This window comes from Embiotoca jacksoni, unplaced genomic scaffold (assembly GCF_022577435.1).
Source record: "Embiotoca jacksoni isolate LCO1_2020_lvr unplaced genomic scaffold, fEmbJac1.0.p SCAF_95, whole genome shotgun sequence".
Taxonomy (NCBI): Eukaryota; Metazoa; Chordata; class Actinopteri; family Embiotocidae; genus Embiotoca; species Embiotoca jacksoni.
The window spans coordinates 777,620-799,869 of record NW_027185453.1 but is presented as its reverse complement, the minus strand read 5'-3'; positions in this window follow the sequence as shown (position 1 = coordinate 799,869).

Genomic DNA, 22,250 nt, shown 5'->3' with positions numbered 1-22,250 from the left:
TCATGAGCTTAGGAGCTGCAGTTGAATTATTGATCCACGGCATCTGTACTGAGGTTGAAGCTGAGTATTGATCTTAGCTGTCAGGATATATATTTTATTATTTATTTATTTTACTGTTAGTAAAAGTGTGATTTGTTTTCTAAAGTCCAACATATTTTCCTGTCATGTCAAGTATTTTATTTTGGATGGATTTCTATTTCACAGTCTCACAGCAGGATATCGGCAGGATATCATTGTGAAAATAGATGTGCACCCATAACTAATGTGACATTTCTGATCAATAACATAGACTAACCATCAAAATGTGAAAATGGGAAGCTGAGTAACAATAATAGCACGTTATCATACTTTGAGTTGCTGTATTATAAATTACCATGACAAATGGACAGAATTGTCCATAAACTAATAAAAACCCACAACAGATCTGAGCTGATCTGGGACTTTATGGATGAAGTTATCCACATTTATACAGCCTGCATGAAACATAGTGAAAACGCAAAGGAGTAAGTGTCTAAGATGCGCTTTTGTAGCTAATTTATGGAACATTAGTTTCACCAGGCAGATCCACGTCGTTAACATACGCTGTTGCATAATTATGTAGCCAAGTGTATATGGTGTCGGATTCTCTGAAAACAGCAGTCCTTAGGAATTCTTCTATTAATTTCTCCTTTGCTTACTTTCCTCAGCCCTAAATCAATCTCAGCAATGGTGGCTTTTAATCACAGACTCTGTTGTCTTATGCTCTTTTGCTCAAGTTATCAAATTCTGGAGGAAGGACATGAAGTAGCTGTTCTATAATCAGGTTGTCTCAAGCACCTCCTAGGTGTGTTGCTCTGGTTGAATCCAGCGATGGGAGGGCCCTTTGAGGTGATGTTCGGTCTCAGTCAGGGTTTCACCTGCTGGAACTGAGATTATCAAAATATATAATATTTTATTCATATAATAGTGACAATTTCACCTGAAATTGTCAAATTTGGTCAGCAGTGTTGATTTCAGATCTGTGCAACAGTGGGCTCTTTCCTCATCCATTACAGTGTAGGCCTACAATGCCTTTCCTGACAGGAGTGGAATGAGTCGACATGCCCACGCAATCTCTGGCCAATCTGTGAGTTTATTGATGCAAAATTTTACCACTAGGTGGCAATGTTGTCACATGAAAGTAAGGAGGGAAAATAGTTCTGTGATCAGTGCTTGTATCTGTTGATTGACACACCTGGAATGCAGGGTCTGATAGGGTTTGTCTGAGAAGGATTTTTAAGGTCACATAGTTATATCAACAGAGTCAAAGATGTGTGAACAAATAGGGTTTTTATGGCCTGGGAGAGATTTGTGTCTTGTTCTATTTGCGGGGGTCGACCCAGTCCTGCTGGAGCCTGCCGCAGGTCAAATTTAGTTGAGTCTGTCTGGTATAAACCAAAGAGTTTGTAGGCTACGATGATGATAAATTCACAGTCTTCCATGCCGTCTGTCTGTCTGTCTGATTTTGATGCAGCCTCTGCTTGTTCCTGGTTGCTGGGAGCACAGCCCAGTCAGTTTGCCTTGCCTTGACAGAGACAACATGTCAGATGTTGAAACCAAAAAGTTTTGTTATTTTGGTCAGCAAATAATGTATGTATGTGTTTGTGTGTGTGTGTGTGTGTGTGTTGTGTCAGCTAAAGGAGGTGCTCTAGCTAACTTGACTTGGCTCCCAGCGACTTCTGTCGGTTCCTCAAAAAATTGACACAAAATGTAATGTACGCTCTCTACTCAGCTCTTGTAGTAAAAGTTAGCCTATCAGACTTATACCAGATCAAGATTCGAATCAAATATAACAGAGGCAATGAGCACTTTTCTTTAAAGGTTAAAATTGTATTTAATATTTGTGAGTAAAAAAAAGTGGGAAAATTAGCAAATATACAGAAAACAACAATTAATCGAAAATACTGACCCTGTCTTATTTAAACTGACTGTTCTACTCACAGCCCCCTTGGATTCTCAGAGGCAAGGCTGGATGAAGAAATATATTCAGGATCATCCCAATCAACTCTTGAAGAGGTCTCAAAGTCTGAAAGGGCCGCCAGTTGCTGCTGAAGTCCCATCATGGAAGCCCTCCGGCCTAGCAGGGTCTGTGGCTGCCCCAGCAGCACAGCTGGGCTCGGCAGTGGATGCCTTTAATCAATTATATATATATATATATATATATATATATATTTTTTTTTTTTTTTAACCCAAAGTCTTTTAGAGACTAACTTCTTAATCAATTGAGGTTTGCTGATCAGAGTGATGCCGTCTCCCCCAAGCAGTTGGGAACTGCCTAAAACCCTGGGTTTTTATACTCTCTTTACTCTCCCTAAATGGGCAGCCCACATTAGATCATACCAAAACAACCAATAAGACCATATAAACTGCAGTTGGTGTGATGAGACTCATGACTTCGCACATGTCCAATTCTGATAAACATGGAGGTCATGTATCAAAGCTGGGATCATTATGACCGTAAACCAGCAGTTTTGCTGATCTGGTGAGTTAACACTCCATTTTAACTCGTGTACAGGATCAATATACAACGTATGCTATGTGCTATATTATGTTGATAACATAACAATATAACACATTCAATCGGCAGTTTTATTTCCTTTCAACATTTACACAATTACACTTGATTAAAAATAAATGTTTACGACATTAGACATTAGTCATTAAAACTTTATAATTCTTATCCTTACATTCTTTTGATTGTCATGTCATATCTGTAAATTTGTCATCATTTGGTCATTTCAAGGCATTACTTGTAAAAAGTTAATCATACATTTATGGTTATATACTGATTCAAAGGGTAACATTTCTTCACTTTTAACTGCTTAAACACTTTTAAGTTCTTATTCTTTCAAGTCTCCTCTTACTGTTGGGCTATCAGGCTCCTGTTGCTGTTGATCACCTTTCTGCAGATCTGAGGACTGTACTATGAAACAGGTTCAACATAGGATATATTTCTATTAACTGGCCAAACAAACCCTGATAAACTTAGGTTTTAAAACAGATAAAATGGTCACACATAGCTGGTCAACAACTCACTATGTCAACCCAGGGTTTCTAGATCCAGCTATGAGCGGGTTCACATAAAAGAGGAAGTGTTTGCAGCTCTGACCAATCAGAATCACAGACAGATGTCCTGACAGCAGAGCGACATATTTCATAAACAAGGAAAAAACTATAATTTTAGAAAACTATAAGGAAGATTACCCAGCCTGAAAGCAGCACAGCTGCAGCAGACTGAACGTGTAGCCTCAGTTGAAAGGCCTTTAATATCAATTCACCATAAAGCGCATGAGAAGATCTGACTATAATTAGATCATAAAATTAATTAATTCCAGGATGTATTTTCATGACGTGTATGTCAGTGTTAGCCCTATCATTTAGAACTGCCTGGGAAGTAAATAAATAAATATAAAAACATAATTTAAAGCGTTAAATTGGCTTACACATGCAACATGTAGGGCTACAGAGCTTAAGTTAATCTCTTTTGTAGGATGATATCAGTAAAATAAACACAATGAAATTAAATCTGTATTTAAAAAAACCACTGGGAAAAGCCAGCATGGTTCGTCTCTGTTCCTGAACACGCTCCACGGGATCTTCTCCGATTGGTGATGACATTTTCAGAATTGATTGGTCAGTGGGTGGTACTTTTGATCTGATATTTCAAACATAACGTGCTCCAAAGCAGGGTAGCTCTGCAGCGTAAGTTACCATGGTGACGTATCCAGGTAAGAAGTGACCTATCTTTGTAGTACTGAAAAAACAGAGTTACACCTGAAGTTACCTCGCAAACGCAAATCCACAAAAACTGATCCTACAACACTTGCATGTCAACAAAAGAGAGTCAGATACTGGATTGGGCTCTGCATCAGGTTCTGGAGTGGATTCTGTGTTCTACATGGTCGAGTGGGTCTGCTGTAACTCTACTTTGTTGTTATCTATTAGACTGTTGTTGCTCATCTTCTCTTCATCAGTATTTCCATTATCTTGTTGTGTCATCACAAGGCCTCTCATCGCAACTATGACCCATTTTAGCTTGTCGTAAGGAGGGTTGTGGGGCTGCTTTTTATCAGGACTCTTGATCTCATGTTTGGCGGTAGTGTCAAGACCTTTTTGGGTCTATTTTCACAGGCTCATGTGGGCCCCTCTTATTCTAACACTGATGTTTGTTTTTCTTTACTCTTTGAAAATTTTTAGTTCTACAGTAAAATTGCAAATGCCAACGTGCCAGTGGCCACAAAAACGCGAGCACACAGGTGTTAATATTGATCAAATAACGTAACTTGGAATAGTTGCTCGCGAAGGTAGCTACTCTTTGATCACACTTTGTACTTGACAGAGGCACTGTGTGTTTTGCACTCCGCAATTGTTTATTTTATCAACAATCCCTTCTTTGTTTCAGAAGAAACGAGCTGGCGATCTACTTTTATGCCTACTGTTAGGATTCCTGTCTGCTCCTAGTGTGTGCTCCCCTGTTTTCCCCCGATCACCTCTCCTCGTGTGTGTTGTCATTCCCCTGTCTAGTTTGTTATTGTGTGCCATGTACTTGTGTTTTGTTTTTGTGTCAGCCAGCAGTACCCACCTCTGAGTTCCGCCCACTACCACTAGCTAGTAGGGAAAAACTCTTTATGTCAGGATCTACGCCTGTCCCTGTTTGTCATTACCTCTTTTTCCCCCTATCACCCTTTTCCTCATGTTTCCTACTGGAAACATTCTCCCTCTTTGTTTTTTTCGGTCATGTATTCTATGTTTTGGTCTGTGCCTGGAGGATGTGGATTCATTCCACTGCCGGCCTCCGGTCACCTCCCACTACCACACCTAATACAGCTGGCACAGCTGGTTCACATTCCAGTAATCACCACCTGGCAGTTTATGAACCCCGGTCCTGCACTCCACCTGTGACAGTTGTCCGATCATCTCAGCTGGTATCACGGTGCAGTTCAGTAAGTCTGTTTGGTTGTTCTGCAATTGGTTGTTGGTTGTTCTTGGGTCCGTTTACCAACACCACCACATGGTGCAAAAACTGTCCCATAGTTTTTGATTATTGTCTGTTGCCTCTCCATTCAGTTCCCTCGCCCACGCAGTTTCTATTCTTTCTTTTGCAGATGTCCCGGCCGTGGAGCTGCATGTCTCTGCTCTGTGATTGTCAGCCCCACCAACAGCTCATGTTTTTGATCTCTATGTTGTCCTTTTCTCTCTCTGCTCCACATACCTTCAAACGATGTCCATAAATTTAATCCTGGACATCCTCCAGCTTCCCTCTGATCGAGTTACTTTTTTTATTGCCTCTTATGAGTTTTTCCCTCAGCCTGCACAGCACCTGTCAGCATACAGCAGGTGTAATGCTGCTGCTTTCAAAGGTGTGAAGTGCTGTGTGTGTATATTTGAAAGTCACTGGTTTGTGTGTGTATACAATAGTTTGCAACTGCTGCATGGTGGTGATAATAGTATTTTGAGTGCCGTATACTTTCTAAAAAATGGGAAATATCACTAAACTGCTTTACAAAAATTAAACCTGTCTGCAAACTATTATTTAATAACAGCAAGTTGCATTAATAATCAACACATTCTGTATCTGTACTGTATCTGCTATCTTTAAAAAAAAAAAAAAATTCCTTGTTAATGTACATCAAGGAGTACGCAGGTGGCTGCCAGCTTGTTAGGAAACGCTTAGACAGCATATACACATCTGCGGAAATATGACATAAGCAAGGGTTACCATGGTAACAGTGGGAAAGAGTAGGGCTGTTAAGATGGTACAACAGCATTTGGAGTTGAGTGTGCTCAAAGTCATCTGTCATTTTGTTTGTTTTTGCTGTGTGATGAGTGACTGTGTTTGTGAAGCCTGTGGTACAGCAGTATGTAATGTGTTCCACACACTAATGTGGACTGACTTTGTGCAAGTACAAAATGTTGAACAAAGGCAGGAGTAACATCAAACATTTTACCACCTCCTCTAATCACATGCAATGCACATGCAGCACAACAAAAATCTGATGCACTGGTTCAAACAATACTGTGGGGGATAAAACAAACTTCTCGTTTTTATTGATTCAAATTGTAAATCTCTCTTTGTTCTGTCACATCAACCTACTTTTTGTTGTTGCCAATTATAAAATGGGCCACTTTTTGTTTTTAGCCTAGCCAGTTAACTGGCTCAGGATGAAGATGTAGGTCTGTCGGAAATCACTATTTTGGGATTTGTGCTGTATAGCAAATGTTAGTTTGTTAATAAAAAAAAACAACATTATACCCAGGGATGGAGGGAATGCTAGAATATTGATTTGAGTAAAAGTACTGTTATTGTAGAGACATTTTCATCAAAAATGTATTTAATAAAAGTAAAAAGTAGATAATTTAAATGTATTTACTTCTTTCCTTTTTGATAAAGCTTATAGTTAGGGCTGGCTCAGGTGGCCCTGGACATCCCTTAGTTATAGGCCCAGCCTGCTGGGGGACCTTGTTATGCACTGAGCTTCTTTCCTCTCACTCTTTCACGCTCTATAAACTCATATTTCACCATTACATCTCATTAATGTCATGCTTCTTCTCTCCCATACTATTTGCTTGTTGTCTTTTGGCTCTCAATATAGTTCCCTCGCTCGCATAGTTTCTGTTCTTTCTTTTGCAGATGTCCCCAGCCATGGAGCTGCATGTCTCTGCTCTGTGATTGTCGGCCCCACCAACAGTTCAGGTTTTGGATCTCTATGTTGTCCTTTTCTCTCCCTTCTCTTCCCTCACCCCAACCAGCAGAAAAACAGGGAGAAAAACCTCCAACAGAGGGAAGTAAAAACTCCCTCTTAACAGGAAGAAACCTCCGACAGAACCAGGCTCAGTGCAAGGCAGCCATCTGCCTCGACCGGTTGGGGTGTGGCTCCCCACACCCCAACAGGGACTTCAATGATGCATAAATGCGGGGTGATTTCACCACAGCCCTCACAGATTGTTTCAGTATAATACTGAGGTCAGGGAGCTGGAAAATTATGTCATCTCAACGCACCACTGAAGATCTCTGTTGAGATCAGAGGCCTGTCCTACTAAGCAGGTTCAACATACCCAGGCTATCTTTCTGTTATCTGGCTTAACAAACCCTGATAAACGAGTCACACGAAGCAGGTTAACAACTCATTATGTCAACCCAGGGTTTCTCAATCCAGCTACAAGCACGTTCACCTACGAGAGGAGGTGTTTGCAGCATCTGACCAATCACAAACATGGACAAGTGTACTGGCAGCAGAACAACATTTCATAAACAAGAAGTAAACTATCATCTTATAAAAATATGATGAATTTAAAGGCAATCCAGGCTGAAAGCAGCACACCCGCAGCTGCCAAATGCAGGAAAGATGTGCTGGCAAAAGCTAAGAAATAAATTGCTGACTGTGTGAAGTTTAAAGACTTAAAGGGAAGATCTGACTATAATTAGATCAGTGTATTTCATCATATTAATGTATTCTTAGATGTATTCTAATGACGTGTTTGACAGTTTTAGCCTCATCATTTCAGAACGGACTGGGGAGTAAATAAGGAATAAATATAAAAACATAACTCAAGCAGCACATTGGCTTACTGTCACACGAATACGTACAAGTACAAGGTTTCAGACTCTTCAATCAGTTTCTGTTGTAGGATGATAGCAGTAAAAAAACAAAACAAAAAAACACAATTAAGTGAAATCTATATGTAAAGAAATCACCCTGAAAAGTCACAGAGGTTTTTTGCTCTTCCCTACATAGAAGACTGTCACACTCCGCCCACTGAGATCCACTAGAGTGGTGATGACATTCTCTGAGAACTGATTGGTCAGTAGGTGCTTCTGTTGTACGTTTTGATCCAATATCTTTAACATCACCTGCTCCAGAGCAGATTAGCTCTGCAGCATAAATTACCATGGCGCGGCATGCTGGAAAGAAGAGAACCAACTTCGTAGTACTGAAATACTAGACTTAAATCTGAAGTTACGAATCTGGCTTCGTAGTATAGGCCTTTGAACTGTGGCACTTTAGTTCTCCAACATGACAATACGCCAGCTCAGACTGCTGAACACTACCTGTAACTGCACTATTTGGCACCCTGCTCATTCTTTCTGTTCGCCAGAAATTTGACACCAAATTTGATGTGCGTAGTCAATGGTAACATTGTAAATGCACACATCAGTGGTTACAAAATCAGATGAAACTCAGGTTGTCGAACAGTGTCATATGGAATACTGTTGATGTGCACAGAGCAGACTCATAACTTTCTGATATCCCCCGCAACTAAATGACGAAATAGGTTCCTCCAGTGTTCAAGTACCTTTTATCAAATAAGACATCTCTCTTGCACAGACTTTGGTTGCAAATGACATCACCAGTGCAAAATGGCAGCGGCCATTACCGCAATATTATGGCTTCACTTTTATACAGAGGGAGGAAGTGGCGATGCATTTTCTTTCTTTACATAAAGTCTGCTGTTCTGATTAATGAGTGAATGATTGGGCGACAAACTACTGTTCAAAAGCCACTTGATCATCACTGTGACATGAGTTAAAGATTATGGTTAAAATATATCACTGTTGACTGTTAGTTGGGAATGTAATAGGAATAGCTGTCTCCAGTGATATTGCCAGACAACCAGCCCATCATGACTTCCACACCCACACCCATTCACTCATAGCACTATATTTAAAAGACTGAATCTAAAAAATTGCTTTGAGAAATTGTTTTTAATTTTTAGGCTGTCGTATGTGACCTTCCCTCTGTTCTTGTTCACGAATAGTTTCTTTCATGTTTGCTTAACATCAATCGTACATTAATATGCTGAAAACCATTTCCCTTGGGGCTTTGTTTTAATGACCGCGACCACAAAAACATGAACTAATGATCTTTAATGAGTAAGGGTGCTTCCTGTCATGCAGCACCCTTGCTCGAACCACAATGCACTGCTCCACACTGTTATTGTCTACCCCGAGGTAACTAAAACCATATGTTACACTACATAGAATGGCAAAAAATAACTGATAAAAGTTTTACCAACTCTCCAAGAGCACCTCACCATTTTTCATTGCTCATCTTGACATTGAAGATTTGTGGCTTTTGGATTGTGTCACAACTCTGAACTGCAGTGTCTTCCATCATGTCACAATCCAGCAAAAACGAGCTGTCTACAACTATTTTAAAGTATTTGTACTTAACACTGATCTTTATTCACCATAATTGCACTTGTCTAACTTTGTACTTTTATAAATGTTATAACATAATGTTGACAATTTTAGTGTCAAGTGTAAATAGAGAATATTTCTCCCGTTTACTTTGGTTGTGTCGAAAACCACCAATTGTTTTCCCCGAGTCCGTTGATAGAAGCAGTCTTTAGGCAGTTTTAATTCTTAGCTTATTTTTTATTAAGCATAGCATACAAGATATCTTGGAGAGCCCAACATCAACCCGAGGTCTCTTTGTTGGAGTCTAACTTCCCGCTTTCCGGCACATACACTTATACTATCGGAAGAGGCGTGACCTATAATGTGGCGGGAACATTTGCATATGTTTGTCTCAGTACGTTTCCACTGTCCTCCGTTTAAGCCACACCTCCTCTTGCCTGATATCGAGTTGCACCCCACGTGACCCGCCCGCACAGGTTCCTGTTTTCAGTCAACACATTCCGTTCCCTTGTACACATTTCATTTCCTAATATGATGCACTAGTTGCATCTTACATTTGGCCATATTTCCTACACGTGATAAGTTCCTGCATAAGCAATGTGTTCTACAATGATTACAGTCAGTATGTATTTTGAACGTACATCATATGAGCCCTCATATGCTCTAAGCAGATCTATATCCCACAGTTGTAGTTAAAATCTTTGTAATTTAATGTGTTATGGCAACAATAATGACACTAAACTGAAATAAATTACTTAAACTTTTACTCTCCAGATACACTTTACCTATAGCAGAAGTTACTCTAAATGGACTTTACACAAAACTTACACAATTGAAATTTTATTTGGACATTTGGAGTTCTGTATTGAATATTTGTCATGTCATCAATCACATCTTTTCCCGGTTGCACTTCAATTGTTTTTTCAAAGTTCTGGTGTTGCGGTCTTACTGCTGTTTTCTCAGTTAGAATGATCTGTAGACTGTAGACTGCATTACATTTCTGGAAATACCCTTATTTGATGTCTTTGTTTCGGGTGCAATGCTTATTTAACAACACAACAAAACAAAAACTAAATGAAAACATCCAAGCAATGATATACCTCAAAGTGTTTCACATCTTTTGCCAATTAATACATTTTATGATAATGTTTAAGATGGAGAGATTGATAAATTGAATAATGACTTCTTTTTTTTTTTTAATATAAATAGCCTTATTCAGTGACCTGCAGCATCTGTGGAATCAAACTCTGTAGCTTCTGATCAACAGGCTGCCAATAGCACGGTGCCGTCATCAAAGTCGCTCCTTCTGATTCGTTTTCTGGCCGTCCATTTGGAAATAATCCTGTCATGAACGAGAAAACAAGATTTAAAAAAACATGTTTTTTGGAGGCGTATCTGTTTGATTGACATGCCTGTGGTGAAATCAGATTAGGGCTATTGGTGGGCGGGATGAAGTATCGCCAGGTTTCCAATCAGATAGAGTCAGATTCAAACTTGAGGCTTCATAATGGCCGTTCACAAATCAATGGGTGACGTCACTGTAGTCGCCGCTTAGTTTGTAACATATTCTGTCGTAGAAGCATTGTAGATTCAAATAGTAACATCTATACATATCCATAACACGACAGACTTAACCACAGCTGAATACTGTTTTGCCTTTTAAAATGAATGAGCACTAAATGCACAACGTATCACATCATCATCATTCACAGTATTGTGAGGTTACGCAAAACTTATACATACAGTGGGTACGGAAAGTATTCAGACCCCTTTAAATTTTTCACTCTTTGTTTCATTGCAGCCATTTGCTAAAATCAAAAAAGTTCATTTTATTTCTCATTAATGTACACTCAGCACCCCATCTTGACAGAAAAAAACAGAAATGTAGAAATTTGTGCAAATTTATTAAAAAAGAAAAACTGAAATATCAGATGGTCATAAGTGTTCAGACCCTTTGCTGTGACACTCATATTTAACTCGCATGCTGTCCATTTCTTCTGATCCTCCTTGAGATGGTTCTACTCCTTCATTGGAGTCCAACTGTGTTTAATTAAACTGATTGGACTTGGTTAGGAAAGGCACACACCTGTCTATATAAGACCTTACAGCTCACAGTGCATGTCGGAGCAAATGAGAATCATGAGGTCGAAGGAACTGTCCAAGGAGCTCAGAGACAGAATTGTGGCAAGGCACAGATCTGGCCAAGGTTACAAAATAATTTCTGCAGCACTCAAGGTTCCTAAGAGCACAGTGGCCTCCATAATCCTTAAATGGAAGAAGTTTGGGACGACCAGAACTCTTCCTAGACCTGGCCGTCCAGCCAAACTGAGCAATCGTGGGAGAAGAGCCTTGGTGAGAGAGGTAAAGAAGAACCCAAAGATCACTGTGGCTGAGCTCCAGAGATGCAGTAGGGAGATGGGAGAAAGTTCCACAAAGTCAACTATCACTGCAGCCCTCCACCAGTCGGGGCTTTATGGCAGAGTGGCCCGACGGAAGCCTCTCCTCAATGCAAGACATATGAAAGCCCGCATAGAGTTTGCCAAAAAACACATGAAGGACTCCCAGACTATGAGAGATAAGATTCTCTGGTCTGATGAGACCAAGATTGAACTTTTTGGCGTTAATTCTAAGCGGTATGTGTGGAGAAAACCAGGCACTGCTCATCACCTGCCCAATACAATCCCAACAGTGAAACATGGTGGTGGCAGCATCATGCTATGGGGGTGTTTTTCAGCTGCAGGGACAGGACGACTGGTTGCAATTGAAGGAAAGATGAATGCGGCCAAGTACAGAGATATCCTGGAAGAAAACCTCTTCCAGAGTGCTCTGGACCTCAGACTGGGCCGAAGGTTCACCTTCCAACAAGACAATGACCCGAAGCACACAGCTAAAATAACAAAGGAGTGGCTTCGGAACAACTCTGTGACCATTCTTGACTGGCCCAGCCAGAGCCCTGACCTAAACCCAATTGAGCATCTCTGGAGAGACCTGAAAATGGCTGTCCACCAACGTTCACCATCCAACCTGACGGAACTGGAGAGGATCTGCAAGGAAGAATGGCAGAGGATCCCCAAATCCAGGTGTGAAAAGCTTGTTGCATCATTCCCAAGAAGACTCATGGCTGTACTAGCTCAAAAGGGTGCTTCTACTCAATACTGAGCAAAGGGTCTGAATACTTATGACCATGTGATATTTCAGTTTTTCTTTTTTAATAAATTTGCACAAATTTCTACATTTCTGTTTTTTTCTGTCAAGATGGGGTGCTGAGTGTACATTAATGAGAAATAAAATGAACTTTTTTGATTTTAGCAAATGGCTGCAATGAAACAAAGAGTGAAAAATTTAAAGGGGTCTGAATACTTTCCGTACCCACTGTAGGGAACACAAAAGTTCTCCTCAAAAATTATCGCCGTAATGCTAAGGCTCCATCGCAGGAAATATGAAAAGAGCAAAAAGAAGCTGTTCAACGGGACTGGGAAGTGTGACTTCCCTTTCAACCATATTCTTACCCATTTACTGAAGTCATTTCCCTCAATGTTCGTTAGGAATGTGGATGATTAGCAAAAGGGATGTTAGTCACCACACTTGGGATTTTGGGGGCTCTTGCTGAGGAGTACTGGTGACTAGCCGAGAGAAGTTACTGACAAGCAGAGGGATGCTCAAGATCTACATAGGAATGCTAGTTGCTAGGTTAGGGATGCTCATGACGAGCAAAGTCAGTTACAGATTCAGTGGGTTGCCAAGGTAGGGATATGAATTACTTGGCTGGCTGAATAGTCAAGCTCGTTTAGTGGGTGACTAATCTCGTAAATGAAAAGGACGAGATCCTGACAGTCTCAGTTTACATCACTGGACTTTTATTTACCACTGCGGGCAGCAGCAACTGATAGGGCATAGCAGTTGCTAAATCAGTTCCTGTCTTTGACATTGGGTCCTCAAACTTGGTCTTAATTTTGGCACAAATAGACATTAATATCGGTAAAGTCCTCATCTACTCATCTTTTAAGGTTCAGAATTTCACAAAAGAAACTTTGACATGTGGACAGGAGCAGATAGAGGCAGATCCAATCAACTGTCAAAAAACGTGAGTTGAGTCAATATCACCATAAGGTGCCTTTGAGACTTCCCCATTTCCAAAAGAAAAAGCTGAGATTTTCCATTGAACTTCATATTCATTGTATTAAGTAGATGTTATGCTGTTAGAAATGCATGTTGGTCAAGCTCTAACACTCTTTATGAATTAACTGCAAGCAGACAATGTACATGCAAACAGCAAAATATGTCTACCCTGTCATGGACAAATTCAAAGTAGAGTAAATACATTGTAATTACAGTGATTTTAAAATGTACATTTTCAGAAAGCTATTTAGTCCCTTTCTCAACAATATATTTTAGTTAATGGGAAAAGTATTTGGATGATAATAATTAAATTATGGCAAACTATTTCCTTCTCTATAAAATCAGCGAGAGTTGCACTTTCTTTTCTAAATAAAATCTTAACAACAAAGATATCTTGTCAAACTTTCAAACAATACTATTTGGCCCTCATTTGTTTATAAAGGAATCACACAAAAGGTTTTGCTAACTTGTGAAAATAATTTGTTTATTTTCATAAAACATGAAAATGACAGGGTGGACACATTGTGAAATATCATTGAATGGCCTCATAAATGCAATAAATCTAAAGGAAATGATGCAAAAAAAAAAAAAAATTCAGAGGTCCTTTTCCCATGTAAGGGGGAAATTACCAGTTGAACAGACTGGTTTTGATCCACTCTACCTGCATGTGGCCACTGAATAAAGATGCCCAAAATGAGCCATTAATGTGGCCTTCTAGTGTTAAACTCTGTATATCATTCTGCATGGTAAAAGTCAAACATTCAACTGTACACCAAGAAGAAAAATGTTTTTAAGTGGAGAACGGTTGATTTAAAAAAAAAAAAAACAAACAGCATGTTACAGAGAGATCACTAAAACGCGTCTCCAAACAGTCTCTCCCTTTCCTCTTCGAACTCCTTCGAATGCTTTCCCCTTGACGCCGTTGCCTGAAACACAAAATATTTGTAAGGATTTTTAGTTTAGATTTTAGCGAGTTAGTTATCAATGTGTCATTTTATGGGGACACAAACAGTTGATAATTGTCCTTCAAATAAATCTAAACTTTCTAATAAGTCTCATCAGCTAAACTTCCAATGATCTAACCTGGAGGGCCCTGGCTCAGGCTGATTTTCAGGAGCTGCAGGGGAGTTGGTGTTATGTGGTGGGGTGTTTTTCCAGGACCCAAATGCAAGCTCACAGACTCAAGGTTCTTAAGTTCCAAAAATACAGTCTTTATTGTCCAGAGAAAAAACAAACAAAAAACTACAAACCAAAAGGTGGCACCGAGCGTGTCCACTTTACATCCAGTCGGGAGGGCAACTCAACCGACAGCTCCAGGGGGACACGGGTAACAGGGCAGCCGGCAGACCAGCGGAAGGGACGGCGTCAACAATCTTCCAAGCCGGGAGGGCAACTCCACCGACTGATGATTTTGACGGGGATATCCGCAGGAGACACAGAGGCCGGAGGAACGGGAACAGGTACAGGACTGACGGAGAGCTGACGGGGAGCAGACGGAAGACGGACGGAGAGCAGACAGAGGACGGACGGGTGGCTAAACAAAAATGCACCGACGACCAGAGTTGTGCAGGGGCAGGTTACATATAGTCTGGGGAGGTGATCAGGGAGATGCAGTACACCTGCAGGTGGTGATCAGGGGTGAGTGGCTGCATCTGCTGGGACTGGTGAGGGGCGTGGCCACGGGAGGTGAGTGGCGTGGCCACAGACAAAGACAGGGGACACAGGAGGAGAGGTGATCGGGGGCAAAACTGAACTCCTGACAGTTGGGTGGTGTCTCTGACTGTAGCAAAGCCCTGGCCCTGTTTTTGGCTCTAGCTTGACTTTTTGCCTCTCTCCATTTCTTTCTTTTTGCCCTCTTCTCTCTCTCACTGAGCTCATTGACACCCTTCTTCTTTCCAGTGTCTCTGTCTTTATTCCATTTGTCCCTCTCTTTCTCAAGGTACTTTCTTCTTCTGTTTGGGTCAGCATCACGACGTTCCCAATATCTCCCTGCTATCTCAGCTCCTTTTGAGCTCATTCCTTGAAAAAGACAATTCAAAATGTTCCCTTACACACTTTAATTGGCGGTCTAGGTAAACTAGCCTTGCCTTATCAAACTAGGCTTGCTGATACCGATATCGCCAAAAAAGTCCATATTGTCCACTCCTACTATGTATAGCATGTACTGTCATAAAATGTGTGTAATAGCTGTTGTAAGATGTGTAACATTATCAGCATGTGGCATAAACTATGCGCATGTCCTTCCTGTCACGAACCATGTCCACCCTGTCATGGAAGGCTTGCTGACAGGGTGGACATTTTTGGCTAATGTTAGCATTTAATGAGCACATGGTGGACCTTCAGTTAGCAACATGATTCAGTTAGCAAGGTGACTGTGTACTGTTTAACAAATATATTTTGAATTTCTGAAAGTTTTTTATATTAATTGATATTTCACTATGACAGAGTGGACATGTTAAGCTTGACAACATCCAATTACACACATAATATGCTGAAAATTACAAAATATAAGTGTAAATTAGTGATGTTACGAGATGTGCCGACGCTTCGAAGCGTGTGTCGAGTAATGGAGGGGGCGTTTCCTCAAAGCGCGTGTTGAGGCTTGCTTCATTTAGGGGAGGAGCCAAAAATGATGACCTCCGAAGCCTCGCTGCCCGGCTGTACCACGTGACTGCTTCGGGAAGTGGTTCAGATTTTGCCGGGAGGTTTGACAGCAATATAAACCCCTCAGGCTCCATTTAAAATGTAGGTTGTTGGTGGAGAGTTGCGGTTAGTTGATAGTTTGGATAGCGTTTATATAGTTTGGAGAGTTTAGAGAGAGAGAGATAGTTTGGAGAAGTTAGAGAGAGAGAGAGAGATAGTTTGGAGATTTAGGAGAGTGAGGAGAGGTGATAAGATGGAGCCAGCTAGGAAGAGGAGGATTTCCCCTATGTGGGAACACTTTGATTTGATAACTCCTAATAAGGTAAGCTAAATCTAACTCTATTTCAGACACATTAGGTTTGCTTATCAAGAACTGTATTTTTCACAGTTTCTTATTTTATTCAAAGGTGAGGTGTTTATTGTGCTCCAAGGAGTTGGGGTACAATAACAACACCTCATCCATGCTAAGGCATTACCGTGCCTTGCATGAGAATAAGGAGGAAACTGGAGCTTCACCCAGCCAAGGTAAGTCATTACAATATTACAAATGCACCATCACAATTTTTCCCTGTTCACTTTTGTTTATTGTGCAAATAAAGACAGGTAACAGACACTGTATTTATTCTCTTTTAACTAGCCACCAGAAAACAAGAGCTGGATGAAGCCCTCGTCTCCATGATAGTGAAGGACACACAGCCCTTCAGTATTGTGGATGATGTTGGATTCAGGGCATTTGTGTCCAAACTGTATCCTAATTATGTTCTCCCTACAAAGCGGGTATGTATGGGTGCATGCATGAAACAAATGAGTACTTTATTGTGTCTCACAGTTCAGCACTATATATTTTTTCCTTTAGGCTCTGAAGGCCATGGTGGAGGCCAAGTATGAGTCAGCTAAGGAGAAGGCTAAGGCTAAAGTGGAAAAGGTGGCTGCTGTTAGCCTTACTTCTGACATGTGGACATCCATCAATATGGATGCCTACCTGGCTGTAACATGCCATTTTGTGGGTGAGAAAACCACACTCAGTTCAGTGCTGTTAGGAGTGCAGGCATTCCCCCAATCACACACTGCTGAAAATATAGCTTGTGTGAAAGCCTCCCTGATGGAGGAATGGGGAATCGCTAATAAGGTGACATGTTTGGTCACTGATGGTGCTCCCAATATGGTTGCCTGTGTGAGAGAGCTGAAGCTTCGGCACCATATTTGCATTGCACACACACTGAATCTGATAGTGAAGAAGGCACTTGACCAGCAGCCTGTGCTCTCTGGCATCCGGGCCAAAGCACGGAAGCTGGTTGGCTTCTTTAGAAGCAGCACCACTGCTAAGGTATGCTCTTTCCCTTTATTCCAATTTCTAATAACGCTAATAGTTTGTCTGTGTTCCTACTGCAGTGATTTAATGGCCTACTCATCTGTATCTTTAAAGGAGAAGCTTACACAAGCGCAACTTCATCTGGGGATGGCAAACATGAAGCTAATGCAAGAAGTGGAGACCAGATGGAACAGCACATATTTGATGCTGCAACGTTTGGTGGAGCAAAGGGAGCCAGTAGGAGCAGCGTTAGCTGGGTTACAACATGACATCCCCTTCCTAACATCAGAAGAGTTCAACATTGTTGGAGGGTGCCTTTCTTTGCTGTTTCCCTTCTATGATGCCACTGTAGAGCTGTCGGCAGAGGAAAATGTGTCTGCCTCCAAAGTTGTCCCCCTCGTGAAGATGCTGGAGCACACCCTTCAGGAGGAAATAACAAAGCCGGCACCTGCAGCAGCATTGGAAATGGGAGACCAGCTCATCAGGCAACTCCGGGAGAAGCTGTACACTTTGCAGTCGATGAGCATCATGTCTCTTGCTACCCTCCTGGAACCCCGATTTAAAGTAATAGGATTTTTCAGCCAAACAAAAGCCACCGAAGCAATAAAACGACTGACCTCTGAGTGTGCCACCATTATACGGTCAAAACAAAGCAGAGAGGAAATCCCCCAGGCTTCCACCTCTCATGATGTCACAGGAGGTAATCTATTATTTTACATTTTGAGATCAATTATTCCTATGAGAACACTTTGTAACATGATCTGTGGTTTCCTCTTAGGTAGCAAACTGTGGCATCGTTTAGACACCAGCGTCATGGAGGCACGGAAGACTCAAAATGTAACAGCAGATGCCACTGTGGAGGTCCAGCGCTACCTTTCAGAGCCAAATATAAGCAGGCTGGAAAACCCTCTGGAGTACTGGGAGAGGCAAAAATTACTGTATCCAAATTTATATAGACTTGCTCTTGCGTTTTTGTGCACGCCAGCATCTTCTGTACCCTGTGAAAGGGTGTTTTCAAAGGCCGGAGAGGTTGTGTCCAAAAAAAAGGAATCGTTTAAAACCAAAAACTGTTGAGAAACTGTTATTTCTGAATAAAATGTCCCCTGTCCTGTACATCATTGTCCAAGTTACACAAGCATATTCAGTCCCCTCTTCCTAGTTCCACAAGCACTTTCACTGTCCTCTGCCTGCTTAAGCCCATGCCATTTTCCTAAAGTGACAGAAAAACATCATTACACAACCTGCCATATCATGATACTACCATTTTGGGAAAATTTACACACAGAATACATTAAAAAAATATTTTATTACGCACATATGTGATCATTTATGTACAGAAATTATTTGGTCATACATTTTTGTAATTCATTAGTCATTCCCAACAGCCATAACAGACACAACAATTCAATGCATCACATTATGTGGTTCAGATACAGCTGCCTGTGATTATACACTTGGCCAGTAGGTGGTTTCGTGTGCACATGAAGCTTCGAGAAATGAACCCTTTCTCGAACCAATTGGCTGAAGTGGTTCGATGCCTCATGAGGCTTCATCTCACCATCACTAGCGTAAATACTTACTCTGCAACTAGCCACTGTTTCAGCCTCTATTGAAGAAAGACAAAATGGTGGTAGTAATATCACTGAAAACATCAGAGGGTTTCTTAAAGGGGCAATTATCCCATAATGACAGGGTGGACAGCAATTTCAGGAATACATGCAAAACGTTTAATATGATTATGAAAATAGAAAATACATGGTCAAAATGACTCGTTTTATCAAATAACTTGTTGTGGACAATAAAACCATATAAAACCATTTTTTATTTAGTATCATTTAACCACTTATTACACACTGTAGTTAGCAGAGTAGTGTGTGGGACATGCCAAAATCACAAACAGTGGGTACGGAAAGTATTCAGACCCTTTTAAATTTTTCATTCTTTGTTTCATTGCAGCCATTTGCTAAAATCAAAAAAGTTCATTTCATTTCTCATTAATGTACACTCAGCACCCCATCTTGACAGAAAAAAACAGAAATGTAGAAATTTGTGCAAATTTATTAAAAAAGAAAACCTGAAATATCACATGGTCATAAGCATTCAGACCCTTTGCTCAGTATTGAGTAGAAGCACCCTTTTGAGCTAGTACAGCCATGAGTCTTCTTGGGAATGATGCAACAAGCTTTTCACACCTGGATTTGGGGATCCTCTGCCATTCTTCCTTGCAGATCCTCTCCAGTTCCGTCAGGTTGGATGATGAACGTTGGTGGACAGCCATTTTCAGGTCTCTCCAGAGATGCTCAATTGGGTTTAGGTCAGGGCTCTGGCTGGGCCAGTCAAGAATGGTCACAGAGTTGTTCCGAAGCCACTCCTTTGTTATTTTAGCTGTGTGCTCAGGGTCATTGTCTTGTTGGAAGGTGAACCTTCGGCCCAGTCTGAGGTCCAGAGCACTCTGGAAGAGGTTTTCTTCCAGGATATCTCTGTACTTGGCCGCATTCATCTTTCCTTCAATTGCAACCAGTCGTCCTGTCCCTGCAGCTGAAAAACACCCCCATAGCATGATGCTGCCACCACCATGTTTCACTGTTGGGATTGTATTGGGCAGGTGATGAGCAGTGCCTGGTTTTCTCCACACATACCGCTTAGAATTAACACCAAAAAGTTCAATTTTGGTCTCATCAGACCAGAAAACCTTATTTCTCATAGTCTGGGAGTCCTTCATGTGTTTTTTGGCAAACTCTATGTGGGCTTTCATATATCTTGCACTGAGGAGAGGCTTCCGTCGGGCCACTCTGCCATAAAGCCCCGACTGGTGGAGGGCTGCAGTGATAGTTGACTTTGTGGAACTTTCTCCCATCTCCCTACTGCATCTCTGGAGCTCAGCCACAGTGATCTTTGGGTTCTTCTTTACCTCTCTCACCAAGGCTCTTCTCCCACGATTGCTCAGTTTGGCTGGATGGCCAGGTCTAGGAAGATTTCTGGTCGTCCCAAATTTCTTCCATTTAAGGATTATGGAGGCCACTGTGCTCTTAGGAACCTTGAGTGCTGCAGAAATTATTTTGTAACCTTGGCCAGATCTGTGCCTTGCCACAATTCTGTCTCTGAGCTCCTTGGACAGTTCCTTCGACCTCATGATTCTCATTTGCTCCGACATGCATTGTGAGTTGTAGGGTCTTATATAGACAGGTGTGTGCCTTTCCTAATCAAGTCCAATCAGTTTAATTAAACACAGCTGGACTCCAATGAAGGAGTAGAACCATCTCAAGGAGGATCAGAAGAAATGGACAGCATGTGAGTTAAATATGAGTGTCACAGCAAAGGGTCTGAATACTTATGACCATCTGATATTTCAGGTTTTCTTTTTTAATAAATTTGCACAAATTTCTACATTTCTGTTTTTTTCTGTCAAGATGGGGTGCTTAGTGTACATTAATGAGAAATAAAATGAACTTTTTTGATTTTAGCAAATGGCTGCAATGAAACAAAGAGTGAAAAATGTAAAGGGGTCTGAATACTTTCCGTACCCACTGTACATCCAATGAATTTTTTTTTTTTTATAAAATGAAGGAAACACATTTCAAGAGACTTATCATTGTACTGATATGTGTGTAAATCTTTGGCCATTTATAATAAGACCTCAGAGTTTAATTATTCTGCAACATTTTCATGATGACTGAGTGATTCTGATGAGGACACCAAAGGCACTTCATAATGATATTGACCCAGTTGTGGATTCACTGGAGACTCTAAACTGCCTGTAGGTGTGAATGTGAGCGTGAAGGGTTGAATGTCTGTACTTGTCTCAGTGTTTACCACAATTAAAACACATTGTAATCCGCAGTGGGGTGCACTGAATCAGTTGTGTTATTCAAGTATTGGGAGAAACCATGGAATTGTAAAGAGCATTCTGTAGTAGGATGTTAATCTGAGATTAAAGGAAGAGAATCTGATGATGTCACAGCAGAACAGTAGAAGTACAACTTCATAAGTGTCAGAAAACATTTACAACTAGTCTGAACAACATCTCACAAAAGCAAAGTTCAGACCAATACAATCAAACACGCTGTAGAAGCCTGCATGTAAGAAAATATACCTGCAGTTTGTGGTCACTGAACAAACTGTGCAGGTACGACGTACTTGTCTCCTTTTTTTTTTTTTTTTTCAAGATGGCGCTGTTTGAGTGGCAGCTAGTTACAGCAGCTCTTACTTACTTTCTCTTCTTTAAATGTATTTGTGTGGTTTTTTTTTTTGCCTACTTTCCTGCACTGGTCTCTGTTGCTCATCCACATCAATGGATGTGCAACCAATGAGAGTAGTTTTTTCTTTTTACTTAATTGTGGCCCTTTTAAAACATCTTTGGGAACTTATTCCTCGTTCGGCCATGGCTCCATTGTTTACACTTGGGAACATCTGTGAGCACTGCGCAACTCCCAGATACTCCCTGAGGGAAGACCACAGCTCCCCAAGGAAATAAGGAGAAGGAAGTGGGGCTGGAGAGCTGGAGTTAAAAGCCGGCAGAGGAAAAGCGTTATAAACCATCTATTCCGTCTCTTATTATAGGGATTGTGAGATCTCCCCCAAGTGAGATGGAAGAGCTGTCGGCGCTGACCAGGCTGCAGAGGGAATAGCGGGAGTATAGCATCATGTGCTCCACAGAGATTTGGCTGAATTAACTCACCCTGGACTCATTAGTAATACTTAACGGTTTTCAACTCATGAGAGCGGACAGGGAAGTTAAGAGGGGGGTAAGAGGAAGGGTGGGGGAATAGCAATGTTTGTGAACGATAAATGGGCACATTTGTTTAAAAGAGCAACGCTGCATGAAGGACATTGAGCTGGTAGCTGTTAGTATTCGGCCATACTATCTCTCGTGGGAGTTTTTCCATGTTATTGTGATAACGGTGAACATCCCCCCGTTGGCCGATGCTGCCGCTGCCTGTGAGCTCCTACACACTGCTGGGTAGCTCAGATCACAATGGTTCATCTGCTCCCTCCTTACATACCTGTGGTTAACAACCA